We start from the raw sequence: 21,659 nt of genomic DNA on the forward strand, positions 1-21,659 counted from the left end.
ACATGGAGCTGAACCCTTGGCATAGGAGGGCAGGTAGCAGGGAGGAGCCAAGGTGCAAGAATGCCATGGCTGGAGTTTGGAGTTGGTAGAATGGTGTCTGAGACTCAGCAGTGACTGGTGGTAGTAGGGTCATGAAGGGTCAAGCTTAAAAATGGGGAGGAACAAGAGTAAATCCCAGTCCAGGCAATGTCCTTGAGCCATGACCTGCTTGCAGTGACAGCAGGGGACAATAGAGAGATCCAGAGGATAATGCAGTCCTGTGAGTTGGTTGTGGAGCTCCACTGACTCAGAATTTAGTTCTGCTGTGACTATTTTTTTGAAGGTAGCGATTGCAGAATATTGTCCCAAAACTGGCTCTTTCACCCTCAAAGTGTGCAAGAAATTGATCCCACACAAAGTGGAGATTTTTGATTTATTTACAGCTGTGTGCAGAAAGGGGTGCTGAATCATCAGAGCTAGCATGAAGACAGACCAAAGCGGGCACACCTGTAGGAAGCAGTCTCAGGCCAAGCAGATCTTGCTCCACGCCATGGTTAAGTTGCTATTAGCTTCTCCTCTCTGTTTCAGGCTCAGGGAATAGTGTCCCAAGAAGTCATGGTATGTGTTTGTGGGCAGTGGGGGCTGAGCTAGGGATGCAGCTTTTACTATTATAATTATGATACAATGAGGAAAGTTCATGGCAAGGGCAAGTTCTCACCACAGAAACAGTCAGACCTGGGCATCTGTTGACCCATCATAAAAGGTCCTGAATAAGAAGGGTCCTTCCCTTCAAGGACCTAGGACATCAATTTTCTATTTTCAGTGTTTCTGTGGCAGTTGCTCCCATTGCTTAACTGCTTTGTTCTCAGTCTTATTTGGAACTTTGCTCTTGTTATTCATCAATTCCCCACTCCCATACTTATGATTCTTCTTATACGTATCATAAGTCTCACTTTGGAACCATCACATATTTTCATGAAAGAAATCACAGGACCAAAGTCAATTGCTTCATGATTTCCCAAATGCAAATACATAGTGCTATAATTAAGACAAAACATAATAGTGTTAGTATTAGGAGAACAACAAGGTAAAACATTTAAAACATCTCATCTAAACTCCCTTTAGTGATGGTAAGGGACTGTCTGAAAAGTGTCCCACCATGTGCTCTCAATTCACTTGTTCCAACCCTTGTGTGCTTTCCACATCATGATGGACAGTAATCAAAGTATTTTATCCATTCTTCTGGGCTTGTTTCAGCAGTTGTTGCAGATCATCATGCAATAATAATTTTCTTACTAAATTGAGATTCATCCCAACAGGGCTGGGCAGCAGATCTGGAATCCGCATATAATTATATTGCAATAGCTGATATAATGTGACAGGAGCGAATAATTGAAATCCCACCCCTTGATTTTGGTGAAATTACAAACACAAACATTAGAGTAATCATCTCTATCTACAATAAGGTTATATACAAATATGAAGCCGCAGTGTTCTCCTATAAGCACATCATTTCCAGTATATAACAGTACAGGTTCATGAGCTTCCTCAGGATGGATTTGAGAATGACAATCACCATTCTGGGCTTTGGTATTAGTGCACAGGGGAGCCCTGTTCCCATACAGTGCACGTGCTGACACTGGTGGTTTGCCATTCCCCATGGGCCCAGGTCCTGTGCTCTGGGGTCGGGTCCAGTTGTGACTCAGGCCTAGGGCAGTGACTGAGTGATGGGCACCGTGCTATGTGGATTAGTATACCAGGACCGTGCTGTTGATGCTAGGATTGTAGGTAAAACTGACTAAATGCCACCAAGGCTGGAATTCCTTTGCAAATTCAGTCATTATTCCAAATTACCTTTTGAAGTTCAGGGGGTGAAGGTGCTTTCTTTACCTTCTCTTAAAATTGCTGCTGCTGCTGTTCATTGTATTCACAACTGAGTTCAGATGTAGCTAAGAGGCAAAGAACATTCCTTGGGGTTGTACCAAGTGCCTCTGGGATCAACTATGAGCTTGCTCTTTGATTCTTTCCCACTGAAGCAATGTGTCACATAAGAGCCATTGATTACCTTCTAATGCTGGTAGAGGAGACCACAAAGGGTGTTGCAATTTGCTTAAATCACTTGTGGTTGTGCTTAGGTTATTTATAGGTACTTCAGCATCTGTACAAGTTAAAACTCCCAAGTCCCTGTGTTTCCAGTCACATCTCTTCTTGTTCCTTTGGGAGAAGTGGGGGTTTGCCCATGTACCCAAGCTAACTGGCCTGTATGGGAAGCACTTAAGAAGGTGCCCACATTGGTGTAAGTGTAGAAATATTAATCTGCATTACTAGTTCTATCTGTTTAAGAAACAAAGGTGGATTAAACAGTATTTGTTGCTGATCTGCATTTTTGATCATGTGGTCCAATTTCAAAAATTTGTGGGGATTGAATTTTCTCATCCTCTTTGGCTGTGGCAGATGTAGTTATTTTGGTTTCAATAATATCTGCCTTGAGTTTAAATAGCTCCACATTATGGTGGTCCCAAAGGCATATAACAAAACCAGGTTTAACCAGGGTAACATTATAGCAGCAATCCCACCTTTTGGTGGCACAAAATTTCGAGTCTCTTGCGCTTAAGTCTTTTGTACTATGAAACATTGAAATCTGAGTGGCTTTCCCATGTGTAGATCCATTGATCATTCTGCAGCCTCTCCAATTTTTTCTTCGGTTGTTTCTTTCAAGAGAGGAACCCAACTATATCTATCCCAACCCTACCCATGTTTTAAATATGCTTCAGCTCCATGCATAACCAGACTGGTGATATTGTACATTAAAATTGTGTACTTAAATTCATGCTTAATGTGAAAGGTGATACTCAAGAAGTTGTTTATACTGTCAATAAGGATTCTTCTTAGAGTGTGCTTTCCACATGACTGCAGTGGAAAGCTATTGCAAACATATGAGATACTTCCTCTAAAATCAAGGGCTCCTGGGAAATTACCTGGAGTTAGTGTTGCCATTTAATGCTAATGTCTGCATCTTTTCATCCATCCATCAAATGTAAATACCCTTGTGTTGATTAAAGATTAAATTATGATCACAGGAGGGGGTGATTAGTAGCATATGCAATAAATAATTTGGTTACACCTTGAATAAATATAAAAAATTAAAATACTGCTTCTCCTTTGAAGACAACTGCTTTTTATCTCTGGTTCATTAACTGTCTGATAGCTACTTGTGAAATACTATCAGTATTATCCTGGACAACAGCAACAAGATACTTTATGGGTGTTGAAGTTGTAGGTATGGGATTTGGAAAACAGTTTGCTTTTGTATCTTTTTTAGCACGCTTCTATTCCCTAGGCTGGCTGTATGGCAGTGAATATTGTTATGACGGTCAGTGAACAAACAGGACTTAAGCCAAAGCTGTCCATGTGTCAAATGACTATCCATGCTTTCAAAGCCAAAAATAGCACAATGCACTCTAATGTATCGATGGCCAATACATACTCCCTATACAACGAGTATCAATAAAATCTTTAGAATTCTAATCTTTATGTTTTTGTTTCTGATGAAAATCAACAACTAGTGAAAAGTTGTAGGGTCTGATTCTGCAGGCTTTTATGAACATCACTTTGTATGAAGCTGAATGTTGAATTCAACTGTTTAAAGCAGTACGTTCAGGGAGGGGCGGTGTGCTTGGTGTAGAAGGGAGGTTTATGTCTTTTGTGGCATGAATCAGGCAGTCACACAGTGATTGCTAAGGATGGAACAGTTCTGTTAAAAAACCCTAGGCCCTGCTGTGTGCAGTGCACACGTGGCACGTGCAGTGCCTCAGAGATGAACTGCGTACATGCAGTGACTCCAGTCTCTGGCAGGACCGTGTCTGTGGGCAAACTGGAGTTCTGCAGCACGGGCCCAGCCCATGGAGCTGAGCTGCATCCGTGCCCCCAGCCCAACAAATCCAGGTGTGCCCTGCAGCAGCACCTGGGCTCCCGTGTACGCTGCAGCACTGCTGCAGGCTGCTGTGGGAGTGCCCAATGGCCTGCCAGAGAGCAGGCTGGAATGGAAAGAATCTTCCGGGTACTACCTGGGTAAAACTTGCACATGTAAAAACAGGTCCAGACAAGAAGTTAGGAGGTCTAGTTTTGAAAAACTCTGTTTCATGGGTTTGCTAAATGTAGAGCAGGTGCAATCTCTTCTTCTGCCATAAAGTGAATCTTGCAGAGCAGGAAATCCTGGCGAGTGTTCTGTTCCATGTCCTGCTCTGTCAGGTGGTGTCCAGTTTGTGTTTGCACCATTATTGATGATACTGTGATGAGGTTGTTGTGCCTTCAGTTGCAAGGAGTTTGTTTTATTTAGTTCAAGCCTTAACACTTTGCTTTCATTATTTAAATATGAATTGCCACCAAATTCAGCACATAAAGAACAAATACAGTAGGTTTGCGAGAAAAATCAAACCCCTGCAGGAAGACTGTTTTCAGGCTTTTCATGGACTATTTCAAACAATGCAGGCATTCAGTGAGAAGGACATGATTCCAGGAAAGTATTTCTGCTGCTGATCCTCACCATATTGGAGGACACAATATTGGTTAATATGCTGTTGTTACTGTCTGTAGCCTGCAAAACTCCTTACAGAGATGGGAGGCCAAGGGACAATGAAAGCTGTGAAAAGAGATTTCAGTACACGTTGATTGCTTCAATGTCTGTCAGCTTGGTAATGTCACATGTGCTGTTTATTAGCCTGAGACACATGTTCTGTTGGACTTCTCTGTGGGGAGGAGTTTCCTCTGGGGCAAGGAAGAGTCTCTGCCCTTAAGCACTTGGTGCTCCTAGGCTGGGTCTGCTGGACAGAGCTGTTTGGGAACTGGGGACTGTGCAGCAGTGTGTGCTGCTCAGTGCACAGACCAAGGCCTGAATTGTGACAAGGGGATTCCTGAGTCTTGTGTGAAACTGCAGCAGATGAAATGGCAAAGAAATTACACGTGGTAGGACTGGGAAGTTGCAATAAAAGAGAACTATAGCACAAGATTTAATTTTAATAAACAAATATTAGCTGTTGTTTAAAGCCTTTGTGCATTCCAGGATGTACTTGTTCAGCCTGTTCCTCTCTAAGTGGTATGCATAGGTCTGCAAATCATTTCAGGCACAGTAACCTTAACCTCTGCTTGGCATATAAGCCCCAAAAGTCCTGGTAAGTGGTGCATACATAAGCCAAATAATTTCTTGAGTTCGTCTTTAATTCCAGCATAGAAGACTATATTCCTACAATGTTAAAAATAAATAAATTCAGTGGCCTAATCAGTGTCATCTGCCGTACTTGTATTGCTCCTGTTGTGTGCAATTCCCACACCATGTTCCCAGGAAGGCACCTCTTGGTTTCGAAAGTCTTGCTGTTGCTGAGGACCCTTGTTTCCACATGTTGTCCTCCTCTTCCCTCCTTGCACCTTCTTGCTGCCCTTTCCTCCTCAGCCTGAGCAGGACAGGTATTTGCAGCTGGTCAGGTGGCTGGAGGAAAGTGTACTTTTATAGTATGTTTATGGTTCTTGTCATACATGGCCACAGATTCTACTCCTGGCCATTATGCCACTCTTGCTCAATTGTAATGAAAAACTTCTAGATTATATTATTAGCAGAAATTTCAGTCTGACACTTCATTTAAAATGGGCTACCAATGTTTAATTCATTCCTGAATTGAAGAGAGGGACTATTACAGCTCTGAAGTCTGAGTACTTCTGAGTGTCCAGCTAATAGGGACTCTCCAACTCTCCAGTTGTTTGTTAAAATAATCTTATAGAGGTTTATAATTCATATCAAGAATAGCTTATGCAGTTTCAAAGGTTAATTATTACACGTGTGCTGAATTTGCCACAAGAGGTTGCTGTATGCCTAGAGCTTGTTCTAGCTCTGCCAGCTGAGCTGCTCTGTCAGCTGAGCTGCTCTGAAACGCAGCTGTTTTCTGCCAAGGAGGTACATTTTAATCTGCTGGAAAAGTTTCAAAGAAAAAGAACAGATAAGTTTATGAAAACATCATTTGGTATTTCATGGGGGACATGACTGCCTACAAGCTGTGAAGATACAAAGGGCCTAATTCCATGGTGACAAAAAGTGGTATCAGACTCCCTACTCCTCCTCCAGTCTCTGGGTTCCGAGCTGGAGTCAGGTACAGGTGAGGCAGCACAAGGAACAGGAAAGAACGCAGACTGTATTGGTATTGGGTACATTCAGTATGACTTTCTCAGTTTGCAGATGCTTACACAGTCTGTTTCTGAATGTTCTGAACTTTGTTCTGAACTTCAGAACAAATTCTTGGCTTTGTGAGCCAGGCAACGTTAGAAAGCTGGATGTAGCATCCCACAGTCAACAGTTACATATCAAGGGATGAAGCTTCTGAGCCCGACTCTATTACCCAGTGTATTTCTGTTGTATTTGGGCCTGGCTTCTGGAGAGCAATTAAGAAGTTATAGTTACATAAAGGAATGATAAAGACTTTTCATAAGTTATGATTCTTTTTATATAATAGATATCACTTTAGTTGCAAAATATGCATTTATCATAGACTGAAATAGAACAGTCACTAAAATGAAGACTGATATTAAAAAAAAAGAAAATTTAAATCCAACCTTCTATTTTCATTGATCATAACTTTCTTAAATTCCTTCTAGTTTAAAGTTTTCATATTCTGTATGTTTTTTCAAAGTTAAAGAGCTGGAGCAAACTGAGTTATTTTTAAGCTACATAAGCCTGAAATGTTTGTTCTTTATATGTTACAATCAAGAAATATTAAATAATGAAAAGTAAGGTTATCTATTAGAAAATAGCTGAAATTGAAAACTTGTAATTTGGTTTGTTCTGTGGATCTCAGCCTTAAAAAAGGCTTAAAAAACAAGTCAAAAGACAAATTTAGACTGATTTAGCTGAAGCTGTTCACAGGTGCCAGCCAAAGGTAGCGGATGTGTTTCTCGTCCCTGGTGTGTGTGCATTTGAACTCTTCTCCAGTAAAGTCTTTTGAGGTTTCTGTAGATGGTACTTGTAAATATGTTACAAAGAGCCCTCCAATTATGTCAAAATTCTAGCTGCTGTTTCTATAATTGGTCTTGATGTCTTGAATTGTAATGAATAAAAAGGACAATAAAGGGGGTGATGGGGAGGTGGCAGAATGCCCTAATGCTTTGCAGACCTGGGCTGTAAGGAATAAGGAATTTGGCTGGCAGAAGTGGCTACGCTGCATGCTTCTGCTGGTTGAAGTGCATACACTGTTCCAATAAGCTTACAGCTCATGAATAGGACTTCTTTTTTCTTGTCCTATGCTCTGCCAGTGAGGAGGTTCATAAAGGAAACTGGGAGGGAGCATGGCTGGGACAGGTGACCCGAGCTGACCACAGGGATATTCCATACCACAGAATTTCATTCCCAGTCTATAAACTGGGGGAGGTACCCAGAAGGGCTTACCAGGTTTGGGAAGGTGGGGTCTGGCATCATTCAGCACATGGTGAGCAATTCCACTGTGCATCACTTGGTTTTTTCCTTTGTATGATTTACCATTATTGCTGTATTTTACTTTATTTTCAGTTATTAAACTGTTATTATTTCAACACACCAGTTTTGCTTTGATTCTCCTCTGCATTCCACTGGGGTGAGGGTGAAGAAAGGGGCTTGAGGGAGCAGCTGCATGGTGTTTCATCTCCAGGTGGGTTTAAAATCAGTAAATTGAGGGTTTTCTACCAAAATATTATGTTGCATGAGAATGAATCTGGTGGGATAAAAGCATCTACATTGAATGGAAGCCTCTAAAATTTACAAATTACCTTTCTTGAAGGCACCCTCCAAAACCAAGAATTGGAACAGTAGATTAGATGAGAAGCCTGAATTAACATAAACAACACTGAAACTGAGCTGAAAAAGGAAGAAAGTCTGATTTCTAATTTCTCTAGCCCCCAGCATATATATTAATACAATGAACACTGCTGCCATTATATTTCAGTGTGGTCTGATTCCTGTTTTCCTAAAATAAAAAAGCCACCAGAAACTTGTGTGATAAGTTCGAGACTGAGAAGAGCCATAACCTTTGTGAGAAGAAAAAAGGAAGAGCAGAAGAATTTCAGTGGCTAGGAATGGATAAATCATCCGAACAAATGCGTGTAAGGAGCAGAGGGCAGAAGAGTTAAAGCAGAAGAACAAGAAGTAAAGTAGCTGTGAGCTAAATTCTTCCCAAAAGGAAGCGACTGATGAGAGCAAAAATCTTTACGTTCCTAATATCAAAGGCATTGCTCTACTGAGACAAATAGGGAAGCACTAGATTCATATGTGCGCTTTCCTGTGAAGCAGCAGGACCTAAATCCAATTGACTGCAAATACTATTTCACAACTTTTGGGTTCATATCTAGAGGAAGAGAGTGCGAGCACTGAACATGCTGAGGAATAGATCCCACAACAGTGGAGTCATAGCTCAGCGTCTTGTCTCAGATTTCAGAGACAAAGAGAAAAATCATAAAATGCTGCCCAAACTTTGACATTTTCTCTGAGAAGGAAAATTCCTTTATTTCCAGACAACAGCCTCATCACTGGGGCAAAATGTAGGGAAGAGAATGTGATTAAGGGGATTCTCCACTGGAGAAAAGACACTGTGTGCTACTGGCTGAGGTACACACAGCATCCTCCCCTTGTTTTGGAACCAATCTTCAGCTACCTAGCTGCTGAAGTGACAGCAAAAGAAGAGTAATGTCACTAATTGCTGTTGCTCTTGTCATCCTGAGGGCTTTGTTTCCAGTTCTCTGCTCTTCTGACACCAAACAAGGCAGTTATGGCCAGTGTTCTGCAGAGAATGTGCTGCTTGTGTATGAGCCTGTCACTTCATTCTGAACACATACATGGATTGTCTTGTGCCCCTTACAGACACATTGGAAGAGATTTTGTGAAATGCTCACATAGTGTAGAAAATGTTCTAGAATACTTTGGCACTCTAATTTTGCAGTTAAATTCAGATTTAGTTTGTCATCATGAATTACATATGAAAATCAATCAGAGGTTGCACGGAAAATAGCAAATCCTTATTTATCCACTTATAGATGTAGTTTGGTTTGTTCCTACATTTTCCTTTTTTGGTGTGAAGAGGATTCATTTTTGTATTTAATTATGTGAAATTGTTGAGATTGTGTGTAGCGAGGCTAAGCACTTTGGCCTCTGAGCAGGGAATAGCTACAGTATTGGACACATGGGGTAGAAGAAGCAAGCAGCTTCAGGCTGGGAGAGAAACATGTCAGCTGAGTGTTTCTGCTGACATTTTTGATTGATGTGCTCGTAACAATGGCATGCAGATCACCACTGCTAAACCTATATTATACTTAACACAGTTAATGCTTAAAATCACTGGGCCCTTCAGTGCTAACCCCATTGATGTAAGACAGTTATCTATCTACATGTCACATTCCCAGCCAGAGAGAATGCTCTTTGGTGGCTACTTTGGTACAGCTCAACTGGGGTTACCATGGGTGCCCCACAGTAAAATTACCAGTACCTTAGGTTTTCTCTCATAAGCTGTCATCTGAGCTGTCTTTGTGAGGAGCTAAATATTTTAACACTCTTGCTGCCTGGTATCATCTTCAACCTTCAGATCAGTTTTGTGGATTTCTTCTGCTGTCTCTTATTCTTCAGTATCTTGGAGACTATGGGTGGATAGACTGGGAACAGTGTTCACTGCTGTATTCAGAGGTAATGCCACCTCTACATGTGCTTGCTGATCCTTCGTTTGTACAGGTAAAGAACAAACTGGCTTCTTTTGGAACATCAGTATTGATGTTGTGTGGCTTTCCCCTTTCAAAGGTGCTACTTTCCAGGATGCAGTTTGTCTTTTTCTGTCTTGTGGGCAGGGCCACATCCTTGTTCCTACACCTGGCATTTCTAATCTGGCTGGCTGAAATACCTTGCGTGGTCCAATTCAGAAAGTAACTTGGATCAGTCTGAGATTTTCACAGCATCACAGAATGGGTCAGTTTGAAAGCAACCACAGTGGGTCATCTGGTCTAATTTCCCTGCTCAGGGAGGGTCACCCCAGAGCACACGGCACAGCATTGCGTCCAGATGGTTCTTGAATACAACCACCTGTGGAAGGAGACTCCACAACCTCTCTGGGCAATCTGTTCCAGATCTATCGTTATTTATAGTATTTACACGATTTATATTATTTATATTCCACTCATCTTTTGCCGTGTGCAGCTTTTATAACCTCCGATGCGACTGCTTCCATGTTCCTGATGCAGGCTGTTTTGGTGGAAGTGGAGGCCTCCGGTGCGCGGCGGGGGCAGGAGCCCCCAGCCCCGGGCTGTGCCTGTGGGCTCTCAGGCGCAGAGCTCGGCGGGGCGCTCCGAGCGGCGCGCTGTCCGCGGGCCCGGGCACGGCTCCGCGGGGCTCTGCGGTCCGCGTCTGCGGAGCCGGACTCGCCCGGCTGAGGGGCGGCCCGGCCGACCGGCCGCTGCCCTTCCCTGTCTCCCTCAGCGCTCCAGCCCGGCTCCGCTCCGCCCCAGCCCGTCCCGCCGGGGGCGGGCGCTGCCGCCGCCCCTCCCGTGAGCTCATCCCGCCGACGCGCCTGCCCAGCCCGGAGGAGCCCGGAGCAGCCCGGGCTGGGCCGCGCGCGGAGCCCGAGGCGAGGGGCTGGGCCCGCTCTGGGTGAGACCTCCCTACCTCTCCCTCTCCTTCCCTCCTCCGCCCGCGCCCGGCCGGGCCGGGGGCTGCGCGGGGTCGGCGGGCGCGGAGCCGCCGGTAAAACTTTCTGACGGAGGAGCGTGTGCGGGCATGTCGGGCAGGCAGGGGCCGGGGCCGGGGCCGGGGCCGGGCGCGGAGGGGCGCGGCCCGGGGGCAGCGGGGCTGCCCCACGGCTCGTGAGTGGCCCGGGGGGCCCGGGGCCGGGCCGGGCCGGGCCGGGCGCTGCCCGGGCGGGGCCCGGCCGGGATTTCCGCCTCCCCGGCCCGCACTGTCACGTTGCGGTGACTGGGGCGGTTTTCATGCCTTTAACAGTAAAGATCTGGGGGGAAAGAAAAAAACAGTGCTCCTTTCTGGAAAACTTGGTTTCTTGGTGGTGTTTGGTTTTGCTATTAGAAGGCGAGGAAGAGCCGCTGGGAGGAGGCGCCCGGGCCGGGCAGAGCGCGGGCAGGGGCGGGGATGGGCCGCGCCACACGCCGGGTCTGTGGGCAGCGACCTTGTTTTGACGGCTGGAACAGAAGGGCCTGCCCTGGAGGTCATCAGTGTTCCTGCTGGCATCTCAAGCATAAAATGATAAACGATAACTTGATTCCTTTCTAATATGTGAGTTACTGAGAATGTATGTTAACAGTGTATTTTAAAGCAGACTTTTTACAGCTTTCTGATTTCTCAGTACTTGTTTGCCATAGCCTCATAATGCGTATCTGTTGGCTAGGGGACTGGGTACTGAGCTGCTGTTCTCAGAGACAGAATGTGACTGGAGATATCATTCTGTGAGGGTGATTCCCGGGGGATACGAGGAGGTTTAGATCCGCTTGGGTGTGATGTGGAATGTGTCCCCTGCCCGTGTCCCTGCTCTGCAGCCCCGAGGGGCAGGGTGGCAGTGGCATTCGCCTGCTCTGCCTCACACGGCGCTTTCTGAGGAAACCAGTGCTGCTGCACCATTTGGAAAGCCAACAGCTGAAGATGTAGGAGGTTTACTTTGGGCTTCTGTGACTGCTGAGTGTAAAAACAGTTGGCAAGAGGTTTCTCACTGGTCTGGAGTATTTTAAACATTTTACTCATCCAGCCTACTTCAGAGTTTTGCAGAATTATTCAGTATATGCAGAAGTCTTATGTTACCTTGTATTTTTGATAGCTGTTGCTTAAAAAGAGCCTGATTCCTAAAAGCTGAGAATACCAGGGAATAAGGAAAATAAGTGTGATACCTTAGATCCTAGAAAATTTCCTCCCACTGTTGTTTAATATACAGTAGCTAAAAAAGAACTTTTCCCATTTGTTCTGATCTGCTGTTTAAATGAAAAATAGTAATATACTATTAAATAGTGCCTGTGAGCAAAGTAAACACAAGTGCTGTTTCTTTCTGCCACTGATCGGGTAGTGTATTCAGAGCTTCATTTATGTGGATGCTCTGAAATGCTGGTTGCCTTGCTTTCTCAGTGTAGCTAACCATTGGAATGTCCAAATAGTGATGAATTATATCTGCTTTAGAGCCAAAACATATTTGGTTCATGGCCAAAGTTGCTCAGCTTCCCATAAGAGTCTGTAGGAAAAAGACGTTTTGTGTGTGTGACCACAGTCCTGAAGTTGATGCCATGGCAACTTTGTGATCTGAATTATATGTTGGAGGGCAGCAGAGCAGTCTTAGCAGAGGTGTTTGTTTTTCTTTAGCTGAACTTCTTCCTCTCACCAAAATGAAATCTTTCTTTGAAGGTGAAAGTTTATTTAGCAAGCTTTCAAACTCTTGTGCATAGAAGAACATCAGCCTGATATGTTAGTTATTTGTAATGACACCCATAAATATCTGTGAATTGTAATTTATAGCCATGATTTCAAAATTAAGGTTTATCTGTAGAGATGCTGTTTTGACTAAAAAGTGGTATTTCAGGCTCTGTGAGGAGCTAGATCTTCATGTTCTCCAGAAAAATACAGAAAGGTCTGCTTTATGTTTTGTATGTGGGAAAGTCTGAGAAAACTGGGTTAGTTCATGTGTTTTGGTTGCTTTCAGCTCCCAAGACTTGATGTGGAGGTTGGAGAGTTTTTTTATCACAAAGCTGTGGCAATGGAAAAAAAATCTCAGCATATGGCCTAAAAATGTGTAAAGTTTTATTTCTTAACAATATGTATGTGTATAGGAAACACCACTGTTAAGAAAATGGACTTCTGAATATTGAAGGCATAGTGTAACACCAGATTTTCTAAAGAAACCCTAGAAGCAACCTCTGAAACATTGTGTTCCTCACTGCATTTGGTTTAGTGTTTAACTTTAGTTTGATAAGTGCCTCTTTTTTTTTTTTTTAATAAGTTTGTTTTTTGTGGAGTCTTAACCTCTCTGATCTTATCCTGAAGGGAAGCAAATAAAGCGATCAGTTGTTCATTAATGCAGAATATCCACTGTGTGGTCTAATGTTAGTATGTCTGTTTGCTCTGCTGTCTCCTACTATCCTTTTCTTTTAAAATTCATTGTTTAGCATGACTGAATTAATCCTTCAGTATTTATTGTACTTGAGAAGTTCTGTAAAGCTATTTCAGCATGCTTAATTGACTAGATTATTTATCTAAGTATAAAACTTTAGATCTCAGGGAATGATCTCCCTGCTGTGTTTGGGCTCTCCACAGACATGTTGGAGTCTCCTGTGGTGTCCATCTCCTGCCGTCTGGGGTACAGGAGTGTCTGAACTGGGGCACAGACTTTCTTTCACTCAGTTTGTGCTTCAGTCAGGGTGCTTTTGGTCTCCTTTCATAGCTAAATTGTGTTCTTGCTCCCCCTCCCTGTCTTTCAGCTTCATAAACCCTCAGAGGTTTAGCCAGCATAGTGATTTCAGATTTCTGTGCTGTGTAGGTGATACATCACCATGTAAGCTTTTTTCATCCATCGTTGCCACTCCTGTTTCTTGAAGTGTATCCATTCTAGTTCATGTTCGTGGAATTACTTTAACTTCTGAAAGTCGTATTTCTCTTGCTGTGTTTCCAGAATTTAGTTTTTGCTCTCCCCCTCACCGAGAGGAGGCCTGCTAAGCCATAGGCCTAATTTGTAAAGGTACTTTGTTACTAGAATGTTCAGTTTTGCAATCTCTTAGCTCCAGTGCTTGTGTAAGGTTGGGAGGGAGTGCTGTGCCTGAGCGATGTTGGTTGGTGTGGGAGTGAAGGGCCAGGCAGCTGTGCCTGTGAGAGTCATTTCTGCACTGCGATCGGGAGCGCTGCTGGGACATGGGCTTTGTTTCCTGAGGTGGTATCACCAGTTCAGTATTTTGTACATTTTCTCCTCTCAGTCTGGAATACTAATTTTTAATGAGGGGTGCCAGTTTGAGAGCAGGAGTTCCACTGGCTTTGGAGTGAACAGCTGTGCAGATCAGCCAGCTTGGCAGAAGTGAGGGGTCTCGTTGGTGTCTTGGGCTCAGACAAGTCCTTGGGTGCTGGCGGAGAACGGTTTGCTCCCAGCCTCATGGGTGGTGGAACACCTCAGCCTGGGATTCTTGCTGGGCCACAGAAGATGTTCAGTGGTGGCAGCAGCAAGTTCTGCCACAGCCTTTAGAGAAATTTAAATGTCTGTGGTCAAATCAAGAGCTGCCTTTACAGTCTTGATGCTGTTGAAGTTGGTGGCAATGCTTGCTGAATTATGCCTATCTGACGTTTTCCTGTAAATACTCTGTGTCAACAGGTGCAGGGGTTATGGTTTGCAGTGTTTGTGAGGTGACTGACTTGGTGAGGCACTCTGAAGCACTTCTCAGGCACTTTTGCAGACTAAATGGCCAAAATAATTTTGGGAATGCAGCTGGTCTTGAAGTCATCTAGTTCTTGTGCATTAGGGAATTCAGCTGTATCTAGATGTGTATGAAATTGGAAAACTACATGCAGCTTAGAGTTCTAGTGGTCTTAAATATTGTAACTACATAATAAGTATATACAATATATAAAATATATACAAAGTTGCAGATCCGTATTTTGAATATCTGAGTGTTTTTTATCAGCTGCCCTTAGTTCATTGTGATGCAAGTTAGAACTTTTGAATTATCATTAAATTCAGATTTCCTTCATGTTTTAGGTTTCTGTAATACATGGTGGTGTTAAAAGAGAAAAAAATGCCACAGCCTACAGTAGAGTTGTTTGCAGTTTCATTTTGCTCTGCAGCAGAATTTCCCCCTGAGTAGTGATCCAAGTGTTGGTGGAATTTATCACCTTTCCATTTTCAAGAGAAGATGCCTGGTGGCCCAGTTCCGTCAGCATTACCCCATGCAGAGGCTGTGCCGGGTGACAGTGGCGCGTCTCCCGCCTGGCACAGAGGTGTCACAGCTCTCTGGGCCCGGGGCTGACCCTGTGTGACAGCATGAGGGGCAGTGGCTGCAGGCAGGAGCCTGAATGCTGACGCTCCTTGTCCCTGAGCTGTTTCTTACCCTTCTACCTGCATGTTGCCCTATCTGGCTCAGACAAATCTGCAAGGAAAATATTCAGGAATTAGCATGTTTTTCAGCGCAGCCTGAAGACTTTCAGGAAGCTTTGTGCCTGATGCGGGCTGTGGTGAGCGCTGTGATTCCGATGGCCAGGCACCCTTGGCGTGGCGTATCCTCTGCCTGTCCTGTGGAGGTCACTGCTGTCACCTGCTGAAAGTGGGAGCTGGTGTCACCTGCGCCTTGGGGCCCTTACGGTACGTTCTCAGAAGTGTGTAGGGTGAGAGAGTGAGGGGCTGCTGCTTGTTTGCTGCATAGTTCATACATTTGATAATTAACTGCTTTAAGACCAAAGGGTTCTGTGAAAAGTTTGCTGCACTGCATTGAAGTTGTCTATGTATAGGTTGGGTTTTTGTGTTGTTTGTGTTTGTTACTGAGGGGATTTTTGTTTATTGTTTGGGGGGTTTTGGCTTTCTTTTTTTTTTCTTAGATTCAGTCTTAGTCTTGGTTAATTTTAGTTCCAGAAGGAAAGAAGCTGGAACTCATTAGCACACAGGAAAAGCCCTGACAGGAGGTTTTTGATGTGTGTGTTTGCGTGAAAATGCGAACTCTGCAGCTCCATGATGTAGTCAGGCCTGGGGACCTTTGGGTAGGTTACAATGGTTTTACATCTTCAAATGTTGTCTTAGGTTCTGGTGGAACTTCGCTACATTTAATACTAAATATGTCTTAACTTGTCAAAAGCTGGTAGTTTTAAATTAAATCCAAAGCTATCACTTTTAAAACAGCAGAGGTGTTTAATTGCTGAAAAGAGTTCAGATTTTATCTGCTTCAGCTTTGTTTTATCTGGAAAAATAATAGAATTTGTGTAGTCTAAAGATTGTGCTTTTCTCTTTCCAGTCATTTACAATTAAACGAATCCATTTCGATCTTAGCAGATGTCCCTTCCTTAGGATCTATATTTCTGACCATACTTTAACAATTAAGAATTTGAACAATATCCAAGTAAGAGTAAATAGAAGCACAATATGACCTTTACTTTTTGAAATTTAAATGAGATGGAAGTTGGTAGAGACGTTAATGTGTGGGTTGTGTTTGATTCTTTTTGTTGTGTGGGGTTTTTTGTTGCTTGGGGTTTTTTGTTGTTGCTTTTGAACAAGAATGGCAAAACACAAATATTCTTAGTGTGTGTTTCAGAGGGAGACTGGGTTTGTATTTTACACCAGAAATGCCTTTGAGTTCAGTTGATTATTTAGTTAATATGCTTCAAGGTCTGTTTTACACTGGGCTAAATACCATTGAGGTACTTTTTGTGTGTTAGTAGGGACTGAGTTCCTGGATTTTTCTACAAAATTTTCCAGCGATTGAATGTTTGAGGGCGAATATTGCTACTACAAAGTGTAGGCATGGTAAGGTAAAATTTTCGGCACTTCCCAACTACTGATACAGAATTTTTGTGTTCATGCAAGAATTACTTTGAAAAGCTAGAAGACAATGTGACAAGACATAAAGGGAAAACTTTGCTTTACTCTCAGATGAATTATATTTGGCAAAGGTAGACTGGAGTATAGGAACATTGTGCCTTCTAGCATCGTGTACTAATCTGTTGTGCAGTTTCAGAATTCAGTGGAACTGGTATATTCAAAACTCTAGGAATACAGAGGTGATGTGTATGTTTTTGTTTATTTATTCTCTGTCTAAGCCATTCTTTGTGCCACTGTGGTATGTCATCAGATATTTTCTGTGAGTTTTCAATAAGTCACCCAGTGATTGATGGCAGCAACTTATAAAGTGTTCTACACTCATTTTGAGGTACTGGACATAGTTTGAAAGTCTAAGGGATAAAAGGCCTAATTAATATTGGGTTTTTTTCCCTGACCAAAAATGTTGCACTTTGTCCTTAAAAAACAATAAGGAAAGGAGAACAAAAGTGACATTAAAATATTTTGTTCTGCTGGAGTTCAAAGCTTTGTAAAAGTCTACACCAGAGAAATATGCTGAATGGTTTGTCAGAGAGGACTTTTTTCTCTTTTTGCTCCTCCCGTGCCCATGCAGAAGGTTCCCCCAAGGCTCTTGCACCCTGTGTGCCAGCAGAATTGCCTTGGGTCTCACGGGGGATCTGGGCTTCTCGAGAAAGCTCCTTTTGTGCTTCCCAGGCGTCTGCCTCACTGACATCTGAGGAATCTCACACTGTCCCTCAATCTGGTAGAAAAAAGTTTATTTTCTACCTGTTTTCATCATCTCTGCTAATAGGAAAAACAGGTGCTTTTCTTCTCAGTGAGCCTTGCTTGACCCTCCTTTCTTCAATTCTCAGTCCTCCCCAGGAGAAAAGCTGAATTTTCTTTGTTCTGGTGGCAGGATTTTGAGCTGAGTTCTTGCTGGTGTTGCATCTCTTCATATATCAGTGAACTCGACTCACGTGATGTACAGTGGGCTTGTAGGCATCTCAGGAGCAGGTTAAGGGGAGGCAGTATGTACTGACTTGGCAAACTTGTGAAGGTTTACACAGACTTAAGATTTTAATGAATAATTACTCTTTTTTTTAAAGTATAAAAGTTTGTTTTCCACTAGTAGTCAAATTCTAGTTGTAAGGATTTAAATTCATTTGTTTTGGACACTTACCTGTGGAAGGAATGCTTTCTGGCATCTGAGTTAGAAGCTTTAGTGGTGTTTGGCTGTTTAATTACTGAAAACAACAGGACAACTGTAAAATTTTAATAAATATGGGCTTGCCAGATATTTCATATTTTTGGTAAGAGCATGCAGGATCTTGTCTACACCAGGGAGTTGTTGCAGGATGGGGAAGGGTGTGAATGTGAAGTACTTTGCCCCTTGTATAGACAAGCCTTTAAATTTTCTTGAGTGAACTCTGGGATGTTCTGGGTATTCCATGTTCCTGTCCTTAATTTGAGCGCCGCAGTGGCTGACAAGGAGTTATACCTGAAGCATGTGTCTAGTTCATGTGAATAATCTCCTTGTTTGGGGTCTGTGTGTATGCAGAGCCCGCCCATGCCAGGCTGGGCTCGGGGGAGGCCTCGTGTGCGGTCCCGTTGGGGCGGCTGCTGCCTGTCAGGAGTGTGCAGACAGCTGATACCCATGCTGGGACAAGGCCTCTCAAGGTGGCTGCACTGGATGTTACAATGAAAAGTGCTTCAAGGAAAAGGAATTGGGAGAACATGGACGGTGGAGTGTTTCCTTGTAGTTTACACTACAGAAGAATGCCTGAGTCTGGTCCATAAAATAACACAAGCAGGTAATTAAAAATGGAAGGTTTACATTTCACAAGAGACAGAAAAAGGCAGCATCCCAGCATCTGAGGTGGAAAGCAGGGAGAGTAATAGTTTTGTTTTGCCTCATTCCGATGAGTGAGATTTCAGGAAATAGCCAAGCTAATCTAACAGTTTGTTGTGCTTCAGGGCAGTGGCTTTCCTTCCTTCTCTACCTGCTGTGAGATCCTTTTTTTCCCCATGCCATCTCCTCTGTAAGCACAGAGATGAGGAATTGCATCTGGCACAATGCAGCAGGAGCACAGGGCTGACTTTACTGGCCATCTTGTAAAGGTTCCACCAGTGTGACCTTGAGAAAACTGGGCTTTGCTCCTCCTAGGTGAAATGGAAATAAGATTGTTCCCCTTCCTGCAGGCTGCTGAGAGCTGGCATATGTACTGAGATGCTCTGAGGTTGAAGAGGCAGTACATATAGATACCCAGCATACTTTCTGGATTATGTGACTTAAATGTCTGTTCTTTAGGCATCTTCAGAAATGTTAAATGTTTAATTCCAAAGTTTGCTAATTTATTTTGTTCACAAAGATGTATACCCTTCTTTTTGTGTGTGTGTATATAGTTGTGCAATTGTGCTAGTGTGTCCTGGACAGTCCAGTGTGTTTGAGCTTTGTGTTCCTTGTGTTTCCTTTTTATCAGGTTGGATATCTCAAGCTGTTGCTGCACACGTATCACTCTATCTCTAGTAACCAAGGGTAACAATAGTTATCCTAACAAAGAAAACTTCAACATCAATTAGATATCAGAGTAGTATATTTTAAAAGCCACATTAAAACCTTCAAGTATTTATTTAGTAATAAATATGTTCATCTCTGCCTGCGAAGCAGGAAGTAAGTAACATGTTGTTTGTGTACAGATTTTGGATGGACCTGTGTATTGGATTTCTAGAAAAAGTGAGTGGCTGTGATTCCCAGACATTTTAAGGTCAGGTATTTTATGATTAGAGTTTATAGAAAACATACCATCCCAGAATTTCTGAGGGTAGCTGACATGGGGGAGAAAAGATTGACACCAAATATAGGTGCATGTTCTGGTCTATGTTTAAATAGAGATCTGTAGTGTTAGGAGAAAACTATTAGTAAAACAGGAGGAAAATTCCATGAAAAAGCAGGGAATAAAATCCTGAAAATACCTGGTAAGAAGGATGCAGAACATAGAAGATTTGGAAGTAGATATGATAAGGAACTAAAATAGAAATAAGCTTTAAGTTTTATCAGCACCATCTTATATTATCATTCAAGGAAACACAGCTGTCTGTATTAGTGTGATGTTTCTTTAAAGAAATAAAAATCTCCAGCATACTAGATTCACTGAAAACCTGCAAAGTAGCTGTGATGATGAAAAATGTCACCTCTTTTGTGTTCTGGACATAATAGTGACCTGGTTTGGGGTTTTGATGGGATTAGTTAGTTTTCATTTTGTTTTGTAAGTCACAACTAAAGAAAGGAAAAGCTCTGTAGAAAAAGGTAGATGCCTGTGGTCTTGGCATTTGCTCTGGAGGGTCTTAGCAGAATGGGAACAAAAAGTCTAAAACACCTCTGCTGTGGTCAGATATTTTTCAATCAAGAAAAAGCTGTGAACAGGTAAGATTTTCAGGTTGTGTTGATGGCTGCTGCTCTTCTTTCCCAGTGCAGTCAGACAGGTGATTCCACTTTTGATTCTCCATCTGCATGATTGCTGAATCCTTCAGGTTGGTTCAAACAGGGGCGTACAACCTTTGAAGTGAATAGTTCTGGCTTGTGAGTGCTCTCCATCTGCCTCAGTGAAGAGCAGTTTCCCCAGTGCTTCAGGGTAGTAACAAGCAGAGGGGAGCAATAATCTCTGAAATGGTGATAAAGAGTCATTTTTGCAGTGTCTGGCACCTGCCCAAGCGTTTTGGACAGCAGTCAAGTGAAGTGACCAGCTTTTCCCCTGTGTTGGCAGCCTTCAGGGCCAAAATAATTAGCAATTTGGTAAAAGACTAACATACCAAAAAACTGGTTGATTGTCGGGCAGAATAGTTACATCTGTGGCATCTGGGAAATGAAATCTAGATCCAGACTGGTGGGAAAAGAGCTACTGCAAAAGCACGTTCTAACAGCTAACATGATGAGGTTTTTCTCACGCTGCCTCATCTTTCACCTCTTATTGTATTTTAATAGTGCTTCAGGGCGTAATTCCATTTTAGAAATGAACAGCCGGCTGGAAACCTTGCTGTGCTTTTGCAGTTTCCTTTTAAATTGCTGCGCAGCTTTCACTGGGTCAGATGAGAGGGAGAAAATGTGGAATATCTTGTAGGTAAGTTTAATAATAATAATTAGATGACTGAGTGAAGAGCAAGTGGCACAAATGTGCTACAGCTTGTCAGTTTTGTATCTGTTTTGTACCTGTATTGATCTTTCTGCACATTCTGTTCAAATGTTTGTTCATTCATGAATTAGCAGTCTCATATCTGGGGATGTGCCCTCTGTTTATTACAAAATACTAGATATCGATGGCCCAAAATGTAGTAATTTTAAAGGATTTTTTAACTTACTATCTTAATTTGTTATATCAGTAATACCTTGCTCCTTTAAGTATTGTATTTTGCCGTATATTTCTCTTGTTTGAAATCCGCAGTTCAGCTGAAGGACTTTGAATCTGCCAGAAAAGGGAAATGATGGAACTTTTCTGTGTGACACATGGGATGACACTCTGAATGTGTTTGTAGGCAGTGAAAGCAGTTCTGACTAAATGACGTTTTCTTTCTAAGCTTAGGATTTTGGGATTCAAATGTTTGAATCTTTAGATTCAAAAATGCAAAATGCACTTCAAAAATACAGATTACTTGGAATATGTGTTTAATAAATCTCACACTGAAAGGTGGCAAATCCTTAAGTATTTCTGTGTAGACAGTAGACTAAGATGTTCTACCCTTTATTTCTTTGCAAATAAATGCTAACTTTTCAGGATCTAAATATGGAAGGTTGAACACAGCTGTGGGTAGTAATGTAAGGAGTGCAAATGTCAGGAGTTCATGGGCATTAGCTCAGGTGCTTACCTGCCGTGTGGGATTAGTTTATTTGACCTCAGCAGTAGTGAACTCCTGTGGGTAGATCTTTGAAAGTAACCCTCTCCAAAAGGTGAGGGAGGTGGAACAAGAGCTGTGAGTCACCTCGTTCCTGATGTTGGTGTCTTCAGTAGCAGTTTTACATGGAAAACATTCCCATGCAAGGAAGTTGCTGAGTTTTAAGGAGAGACTTGCAGGCTGAGTGAAAATCTGGAGAGAAATTTTCTATCTCTGCTTTTCAGAGAGGAAAAATTCTTCAGGTAATGAAGTACTTAACTTATAAAGTTTGAGAAATGATATGCCTGT

The 21,659-nt window shown here is 42.7% G+C and overlaps 1 protein-coding gene across 7 annotated transcripts in view; it reads left to right on the forward strand.

Moving 5' to 3' along the window:
• Positions 1-10,511: 10,511 nt before the first annotated feature.
• TANC1 (tetratricopeptide repeat, ankyrin repeat and coiled-coil containing 1) overlaps positions 10,512-21,659 on the forward strand; it is a 57,759-nt gene continuing 46,611 nt past the window's right edge. For 4 of the 7 annotated variants that reach the window (XM_063401101.1, XM_063401105.1, XM_063401108.1 and 1 more), the window contains exon 1: positions 10,512-10,621. The gene's annotated coding sequence lies outside the window, so the exon portion shown is untranslated. Of the gene's footprint in view, positions 10,622-15,079; positions 15,692-21,659 lie in introns of those variants that run through there. The other 3 variants (XM_063401109.1, XM_063401107.1, XM_063401104.1) reach the window with 3 other exon arrangements.

Source organism: Prinia subflava, chromosome 6, assembly GCF_021018805.1.
Source record: "Prinia subflava isolate CZ2003 ecotype Zambia chromosome 6, Cam_Psub_1.2, whole genome shotgun sequence".
Lineage (NCBI taxonomy): Eukaryota > Metazoa > Chordata > Aves > Passeriformes > Cisticolidae > Prinia > Prinia subflava.